A 9,937-nucleotide genomic window follows, 5' to 3' on the forward strand; every position below is an offset into this window, starting at 1 on the left:
GTCAAAGGCTTTTTCAAGGTCAATTTTGAAGATCATGTTTGCATTTTTCCCTTTCATCTTTTGGAAATGGGTGATGTATTCCTAAACAATTATGACATTGTTAGAAGCTCTTCTGTTAGAGAGAAAGATGGCCTGGGATGGCCCAATAATAGTCTAATGGATAGGTTTGATCCTGTTTACTATTATTTTTGTGACAAGTTGTACATTGTGTTGCACAACCCTATAGGTCTAAAGCTCTTTAGAAAAGTAGCATTCTGGCATTTAGGGATCAAGCACTGAGGGTCTTGTTAACTTCATATGGCATGGTTGAGGTGGTAAAGACTTTGTGGCAGAATTGGTTGACATGAATGGATAGGATGGACCAGTATTTTTGGTAGAAGAAAGGGTGCAGCCCATCAGGACCAGGTGCCTTTAGTGGCTTAAAGGAATTCATGGTTACTTTGATTTCAGAGATTCTAAGTGGTTGGTCTAGGGACACTCTCATGCTGTCAGTAAGTACTAGGGGAGAATTCTCACTGTGACCTCTCTTGTGAGTGGATGATGTGTGCGATGTGGTGAAGAGGTTCTTAAAAAAATCTATGGTAGCCTCCTTTATGAGCTTAGGTTCTGTGATTTGATTACCGACCTCATCGGTTAAACTAACGATCCTATTCCTCCTCCTTCTGTTAAGAGTGGTAGTGTGGAAGAATTTGGTGTTAGCATCACCTTGACATAGCCAACTGACTCTGGATTTCAGCTTCCAAAAGTCTTCCCCATTTTGGAGGATAGCTGAGAATGCAGCTTGGAGATTGGCTTCTAAGTTTTGCAAGAAGGTGTTGAATGAGTAAGCACTAGCTTTCTGAATGCCATTCAGTCTATCTAGGATGTGCTTCTTTTTGTGGAAGATGTTCCCAAATACTACCTTATTCCAAGTAGTCACATTTGCCTTAAAAGTGTTGGTCTCTCGCAACAGGTCATTAGAAGAGGTGAAATTGTTTTTCACAATGTTGGAAAAATCAGGGTGGCCACACCACATTGTCTCTAGCCTAAATGGTCTACTATGATCACTATGCTGGTGACTTGTAATGCATAAAAGAAGAGGGCAGTGGTCCGAGTGGGTCTTGGGGAGGTGGGTAACTGAGGCTTCTGGGTATGACTTAATCCTGTCCTCAGTGGCAAGGCACCTATCCAGCCTTTAAAGGATAAGGTCATGCCTGTTGGTGTACCTCTTGTTGGACCATGTATACTTTGAGCCTTTGAAGCCTAAGTCAACTAATTTACAATGCTTCACACAACTCCAGAAGCGGTTGCTTCTATTTGTACTAATGTTATTGCCACATGCTTTCTCTAGCTTTTAGTACTCATTGAACTCACCTCCTACAAGCCATATTCCTTTATAAATATAGGCCATGTCCTCAAGGGACTTCCATAAACTAATTCTATCCTGTAAGTGTGTGGTAGCAGAGAAAGGCCATTTAGGATGGTTGGGGCTTACCTTAATCATGACATGCACACCCTGGGGTGTGGTACAGACCTTTTCAATCTTCAATAGGTTTTCCTTCCATATAACTATTATTCCTCCTGATTGGCCAACAACAAGGGATTGGAATTGAGTTATGAATTGAAGCTCAACAGTTAAGTGCGTGTGGTCAGCCATTCTTGTCTCAAGGAGGACAAGAACTGCTGGTTTGTGCAGCTTCACCATGGAGGTACAGTGTTTGCGGAATTCAACAATGTTGGCTCCTCTCGTATTCCATATTATGAAATTCATCAACAACTGGTTTTGAGATGGGGCTTTCCTCTTGAGTCCCTTTCTCTTTGCCACTGGGGTTGGTTTCACTCCTCCCAACACAGGGCTTATTCCAACTGAGTTCCCTAAACTTGGAGATGAGGGAAGCTTGGAGATTTAGTTTGCAGCTTACTAGCTTTCTAAGGCAGAGAGAAATAAGCATTTCTCCGAACAACTCTTTGAAATTGATCACCATGGCCTCCTGCATGAGGAGGACTGTTGTTTTTGGGACTCCTAGCTTTTCCAAGATGTTTTCTAGGTCTTTGTTGGACTCTTTAAGATAGACTAGGGTTTGGTTCTTCTCCTTTATTAGCATGTCCATGACTGCAGTCTGATTTGTTGGTGGGGGAGTTTGATGGTTCACTGGTGGGGGAGTGGTTTGGTTCACCTAAGGCCACATTGTGAAGGTCAGTGATGGAAGGGGGGTGTTCAGGTTCATTAATGGGAAGAAGGGCATTGTTTGGCAGAGTTGGCCTATCAGAGAGTTGAGCTCCTCCATTGATAAGGTTTGTTGTGTACCCATGTACTGGGCTTGGAAGAGGGTGGATAGCCATAGCTGATGGCTGAAATTGGACAAACCCTGGTAGAGTAGGTAGGTTGCTAGATGTGCCAAATAGCGGGGGTCCTGGATGGTGATGGAGATCGGTACTGGCCCAACCATCATTTGCAAGTTTTGGGAGTGGCCTTGTAGGTCCATCTCCATCCATGACTCCGGCATCAAGTTTGGTGGTAGTGGGATAGTGGACATGATCAGAGGGTGGTTGTTTGGTAGAGGATTTGGGTTGTTTGGAGTCACCATTGAGAGAAGCTTTTTTGGGAAGATCCCCGGTTAAGCTAGGAAATGAAGGCATCTCATCATTTTCCTAGGTATAGTCCATTTGGGGAATGTTGGAATATGTGTTGTGTCGATTAAGATCGTTGCTCAATCTTGAGGGATTGACACTCAGTGTCACTTCATTGATGAGGAGTTGAGTTTGATTTTCCCCAGGCATTAGATTTCTTCTATTGAGAGGGGTGCAGACAGGGTGGGTTTGTTCATTGATTGAGTGTGAGTGTGGGGTAAGGTTGACAAGTGGGCCAGGCCCGGGCCTAAACGGGCCTCGTGGGCCGGTCCTATGTGGGACCGGGCTTAAACGGTCCCGGGCTTCATGGGCTTTTGGTAAGAACCGGACCGGGACCAGGACCATGAACTACCGGTCCCGGGCCTATGTGGGAGGCCTATTTTTTTAAAATTTTTTATCTAAGGCAATTTCTTGTAAATTATATATATATCGTGGCCTATTTTTAAATTTTTTATCTAAGGCAATTTCTTGTAAATTATATTATATAGTTGTGACTTAATTTTAATTCAAATTTAAAACACAAAATATTGTAAAGAGATATTCAAAGGAATGCGTTATAATTTTTATTATTATGACATTAACAAAATATGACAATATCTTTCTTAGTCTTCCTCCCCCCAATGGAATGAGCACAACAAGGTGCTAATATCACCATTGAGAAGAAAAAGAAACTAATCAAGATGTGCCAAAATACAAGTTACATATTAATTTTACATGGCATCTCTTACGAATTTCATAAATCCTTCCAGGTTCGGAGGAATTTCCGTTGGTGGTGGCGGAAAAGAAGCTTGTTCATCACCACTTCCAGGAAAAGCTACATCCTCCGCAAGTTCAGCTAGCATTTCTTTGTAAGCTTTGTCTACCTCTTGTTGTGATTCAGCAAGTCCAAAATTTCTTCGTTCCGAACGCAAATCTCTGAAAAGTACTGATTTTTTCAAGCTCTCCCTCATAGACGCCCTATCATCATCGAGTTGAAGTCTTGCTTGACTGAAAGCGCTTTTCGATGCCATTGTTGAAGCTTCCATGGTTAAAATATCTCGGGCCATCCTTGAAAGAATCGGAAAGTATTTTTCCTTGTCCTTCCACCATTCCAAAAGATTAAATGAGCCGTCGGGATTCACTTTCTCAATTCCCTGTGACAAATAAACTTCAAGCTCATTTAGTTGTGAACAATCACTAGTGCTACAACCTTGAGAACCCCTGAACCCGGCCCAAGCAGTAAGTGCTCTTACTCCCACAGTTCTTTTAGATTGGGAACTAGAAGAAGAAGGAGTTGGAACATTTGGTCTAGCATTATCTATTGCAATTTGATAAGCACTATAAATAGTTTGAGCATTTATTTTAATTGAGGCTCGTGAGTCCGAAAGTGTAGACAACTCCTCATCTTCAAGTGCTAAACCATTATAAATAGATTGATACCAATATTGAGGACCTCCTAATTTCATAGTAGGATTTAACAATGCAGCAACACCATAAATAGGGGGAATAGGGAAATATAATTTTTTAAATTTCTTTCTCATAGAATCAATAGCTTGTTCATAAATTTCCCCACCCTTTGAAAAATAAGCAAACAAATTTGCAAGTTCTGCAAGATAAACTAAACAATTAGAAATAGTAGGTAATATTGCCAGAAAATTCATTTGTAGCAATATGAAATCTTTCTAAAAAATCTACAAGAATTTTAACATTAGCCCAATCCGCATTTGTAAGGTGCTCATCATCATCACTTACATGAGCATTAAACGTTGAGTTTATGGGATTTCTATATTCATATGCAACAACTAAATTTTCATACATGTAATTGCATCTAGTTGGACAAGGTTTACGAACCTTTCTTTCTCTTAGGCCAAATTCATCGCATCTTTTAAAATATTCTCTAAGTCTACTTCTACGGTTTGAATAAAAAAGCCAGTGAAGAGCCATTTTAACCTTTTCAATTTCAACATTTAAAATTCTCATACCATCACCCACAATTAAATGGTAAATATGACAAATGCATCTAACATAAAAAAATTCACTAAATGCATGATTTAGTGTAGTGGTAAGCAATGCTACAACATTAGTGTTACTAGTAGCACTATCCATTGAAATTGACATTATTTTATCACTAATGCAAAAATATCTACAAATATCCGTAACCGTGCTAGAAATAAACTGCCCTGTGTTACGTGAATTAATTATTCTATAAGCAATAATGCGTTTTTGCATTATCCAGTCCTCATCAATCCAATGACTGGTAACAGTAAGATAATCACAATCATTACCACTTCTATCAATATCAGTAGTAATAGCAACACGACAATTAATATGAGTAAATAAATAGCGCAAATATTGTTCATATTCATGTTTATATTGATAAATATCACTCTTTACAGTTGTGCGAGGCCATCATTTATAAGTAGGATTAAAAACTTTTCTAATATAATGCACGAAGTGGGGGTTAGACGGAAAACTGTAAGGTAAGCACATAACAGTAACCATTTTTGCCAATTCTTCCCTATCTTTTCTTGGGTCATAATATAAAATAACACCGGTAACAGTGTTAATTCCCGGTTGAAATTGATTTGACCCGGTACTAGGGTCAGGCTGACTAGGTAGACTTGTCCCCTCGGTCGCAGCTTTCATTTGAAGATATTTAACTTTATCTTGAGGGTGTATCATTATGTGTCTCCTCAAACTACCCCCCCCCCCCCCCCGAGTAACATAGTTAAAAGCTAACTCTTTGCCACAAGTTTTACATTTAGCTTTATTTTCTTCTCTTATTTGAATAAAAATGGCCAAACAAGAGATGTTTCGGCCCGTTTAGAAGGTTGTCTAGAAAAACTAGGGGTAGTGACCGGGGGTCAGACGGGGCATCATTTGGATTAGTTGGGTTAACTTCAGCAACAGGACTAGTGGGTGTATCGTCATCCGGTTGCGTTTCATCCAAAACTATTTCCTACTCATCTTCTTCATCAATAGTTGGATTGCCACAAAGAGAATTCATATATTCATGATCTAAGTGTTCACCACCTCCAACATTATGCACATATTGACTCTCAGTAAATTGTAATAAAGTATTATCACTATCAAGAATAAGATCAGGAGGAGGACGGGTATGAGGTTTGGGTAGGAGGGGGCGGGGAATCAGAGGAGGAATAGATTGGCCACTAGATTCACCACTCTTGGATTTTCCCTTATTTTTACTAAATATTTTTTTAAGGAATAAGCCATCTTAATTATAATTATACAAACTAAATAAAACAAACAAAACTATAATATTAAAACTAAAGAGGTGGAGCGAGTTTACCGAATTGACGAACAACTTGTTGAAAATTAATTATCGTTGAAGACTTGAATACTTCAATTCACCAACTTCACAATTTTTCACACAAATTACAACAATAAAGTAACCAATTATAGAAGAAAATTAGAGAGAGATTGATAATTTTGTGAGAAAAATGAAAGAATGAGCGGGTATTTATTAGGGGTGTTCAAAACCGATCCGAAACCGAAAACCGAACCGAAACCGAAGCTTAATGGCTTATTGGTATCGGGTTAACGGTTTAACGGACGGGAACGGATTGAAACTTTTTTATTAACGACTTAACGGTTTGGGGGCAGATTTATTCAATTTTCTTAACGAATAATCTGTTAATCCGTTAAGATTATTCATTTTATATATATATATATATATANGATTTAACGGACGGGAACGAATTGTAAGTTTTTTATTTAACGGTCGTTATCGGATTGGGGCGAAGTTTCTTAACGGATAATCCGTCAACCCGTTTAGAGTATATATATATATATATATATATATAAAATTTATTTATGGATAATCCATCAAAGTCAACAAAGTTATCTACTCTATTACTAGGAGTTAGTTCATCAGCCAATGCTTATGCTATACGAATTAATGACACCGAATTAATGACACGTTATTGAAAATCTTAGCTCATGAATCTTTATTAGTTAACCAATGTATTCCCTTCTGTAATCAGAAGACAAATAATCACCCCTAGCAAATGTATAAATCTCCAGCCCCCCACTCCATCAAAGAAGCAAAGCAACTAGTCTATTTTTTTCTTTGTTTTCCCTTAGTTGTTGTGCGGGAAAATTGATTATACACATATCTGTCACAAGACAAAAAAGATGGGATCGAGAGGGATCAGAATTTGCATGGCTTTAGTTGCAGTAGTGAGAATGATTTCAACATGGGCAATGGCTAAATCCAACTGCATGAACGCGTTCTTTAGCATGTATTCATGCCTTAGCTATGTCACTGGAAGTTCAAGAATGAGGTGATTGGACATAAAATTTCGATTTCTGAATTTGTATACTAGGTTGTTAGCAAACATTAATGCACGCAATATAGATTGAATTAGGCCGATAAACCGCCCGATAAGAGCTAAACCGATACTAATCCGTTCGATGTCTTATCGGGTGGCTAGCGGATTAATACATTTAAAAGCCGATAACCGATAAGCCAAACCGTTAAGAGTAAATAACTGCCCAACCCGCCCGATAAGCAGCCCTAGTATTTATAGTTGAAAATAGGGAAAAAGTGAAATTATAAAAGTTTGGGGTTAAAACAAAGGGGGGGGGGGGGGGTTAAATGGCTATTTTACAAAGCCCAAACAGCTATTTTTGCAGGCTAACGACCATATTTTAAATGTTGCAATGGTTAGAAAAAAATTTTGGAATTTGTTTTTTAAAAAAAAGTAGCCGTTGGGCCCGTTTGAGCACGTTTAGGACCGGTTGAACCGGACCACTTAGCACCCGATCCCGGGCCCAAACGGTCTGGTCCTCACGAGCTTCTTTAAAGAACCAGCCCACTTAGCAGGCCCACCGCCTGGTCCCAGTCTTAAACGGTTAGGCCCGTTTAGGCCCACTACCCATATAGGCTCGCGGGCTTGGGCCGGTCCCGAGCTTAACCGGCCCACATGCGAGCCTTAGTGTGGGCAAGCGTGTGGTTGGGTTGTTGGGCTGGGTGGGTGGCCCACTGTAGAGTGTTTATTAGGGGGATTGTTTGCCAGGGTATAGTTACCCAAATCTGGGTAAATATCAGATGTCGAGATACTACTCGATTTGGGAGAGGGGAGGGGGGAAATTTCCAAATTGATGGTGGGATCCATCATTTCCCATTGTTCCTGACACGTCCTTTCTCCATTTTCCTTACACGGTCTCATAATCCCAAGGGAGGGATCTTTGGTCGATGGAACAAAGGCATCCAAATGCTTTGTTATCCTAGAGATTCATTTGTTTTGGCTAGCGTGTGTTTGGCTTGTGGATTGGGTAGGTGATGGGCCATCGTGGTCCAGGCCCAAATTTTGCTGCCCCTGCAACCCATTTTTGACAGTGTGCTTCGACTGTCCGGTGGGCCCCATGGCATTCGTGTTTTGGGCAGTGTGTGATGACTGACCATTCGGCCCCACGACATCTATGGTCCATTTTTGTTTTGGATTCTAGTTGCCAGAATCTGTGCCTAAATATGGTTTTGGGTCAAGAAACTTACCTGAAGAGGCATCCAATCTTATTACCTGAGAGTTGACTTGGGTGGCCTGGTGTGTATGGCGTCTGTGTTTTGAGAAAGGAACTGTGCTCCACTCGGAGATCTGTTCCTTTATGTTGTCTTCACTGTTGGTGCTGCCGGTGTGTATTTCTTGTGTGGCAGTTGATCGGAATTTGCAGCTTTCGAGGGTATGGCCAATTCTCCCACATCCCGTTCAGAGAATCCCTTCCCTTTCATAGACTAGCGCTTGGTTGTGTGTGCCAATAATGACTTTCGTGTTACTGGAATATCTAGAGGAACATGAACGTATATTCATGCTTATCTTCCTCTTAGGGTCGAGGAAGTGCAGGTATCAATTTTCAGAAGCTTGCCTATGTTGCCTATTTGTTCCAAAATGGTCGTGTCGTAAAATTCCGTTGGCAATTGTGAGAGTCTGATCCAAACTGCCGTTATGGCAAGCTTAGATGCCGCCGGAACAAAATTTGGTTCCCATTTGCGGGTTGATAGGAAGTGCCTTGCCACAAACCATGGCCCTCACTTAGAACTTTGCTCCTACTCTCCTCTTTGTTGAGTTTTACGATGAAGAAATCCTGTCCTAGGTCAATTAGGGTAAGAGGCTCTTCTGGTGTCCATAGATTGGAGAGTTTGGCTTTGAGTAGGTGATGTGAGATTTTTTCCCCAAACAGTTTAATGATCAAAGAGTATTTTCATGGTATGTATAGTCTAATTTGGTCCTCAATTGACAGAGGGATTGGTGTGTTCCCCAGATTTAGCTCAAAGGCCTGTGTGTGGGCACAGGATTGAAGTGGGTCATAGCTTGAAGATGATGCCAGTTTTTTGTCCAGTAGGACCTCTTTTAAAGAGATTGTATTTGTTTTGTCTTCCTCCATAGCATTGATTTGAGCTATTTGTGGTATATTGGGGGGTTCCGGTGATTTTTCAATGAGGGGGTCACTGGTTGGGATTGGGGATGTGTCCTTGCCTGGTTAGCTGGGGGAGTTAGTATCTAGTTGGAGAGATGTTGGTCTTTCTCTTTATATCGCAACCGTGTTCCTACCCACTTTAATTTTGCGAATGATGCATTACATACTTTTGTAAAAATTGGGTTTAATATCCCTTAATTTCGTGAGTGCCATATGACATATACTTCCGCAAAGATTTGGTCTAAGACCCCCTAACAATATCACGTGCCACGAGTACCCATTGATTTTCATTTTTGGGTTTCTCATTCCGAGTGTCTAATACTAACACTGATGTCTAACTAAATTTAAATTCGCACCAACAAATCCTATATAAATATCATTGATAAGATTATAATAAAAAAGAAATAGCAAGTATATGACTTTCACTTTAAGTTGATAAAGGGTCAGGGTGCTAACTGCTAAGTGAAAAAAGAATAGGAGAAAATTACTTTGAGAAAAATTACTCACCGAATAATTCACACAGTTTGCCCATTAGTGATTTCAGTATTCTTTGGCTCAATATTTCTTTCACAAAGCTCTTTGCTCATCTTTAATTTCATTCTTTAATAATAACTTTATTTCTCATTTTTATCCATCTCAAGAAGAAGAAAAAAGAAATATGATTTATATTTGTTATAAGAGTGAATATCCTCTAAAGTATCACGGATTTTGTCAGTTACCTACTTAAACTATCCGGTGTTCCCGAACCCTCCTTAATTATATACTCCTATATATTAAAAATAATGGTGAGTGTGATACACCCTTCTATTTACTCAGTCTAATCTAAATATCAATTTAATCAAGAATTTTAACTAATAATAAAAAATAATTAAATGGATAACTGCATGGGGGGGGGGGGGGGGGGTAAAAA

The sequence above is a fragment of the Nicotiana attenuata genome, unplaced genomic scaffold, assembly GCF_001879085.1.
Source record: "Nicotiana attenuata strain UT unplaced genomic scaffold, NIATTr2, whole genome shotgun sequence".
Taxonomy (NCBI): Eukaryota; Viridiplantae; Streptophyta; class Magnoliopsida; order Solanales; family Solanaceae; genus Nicotiana; species Nicotiana attenuata.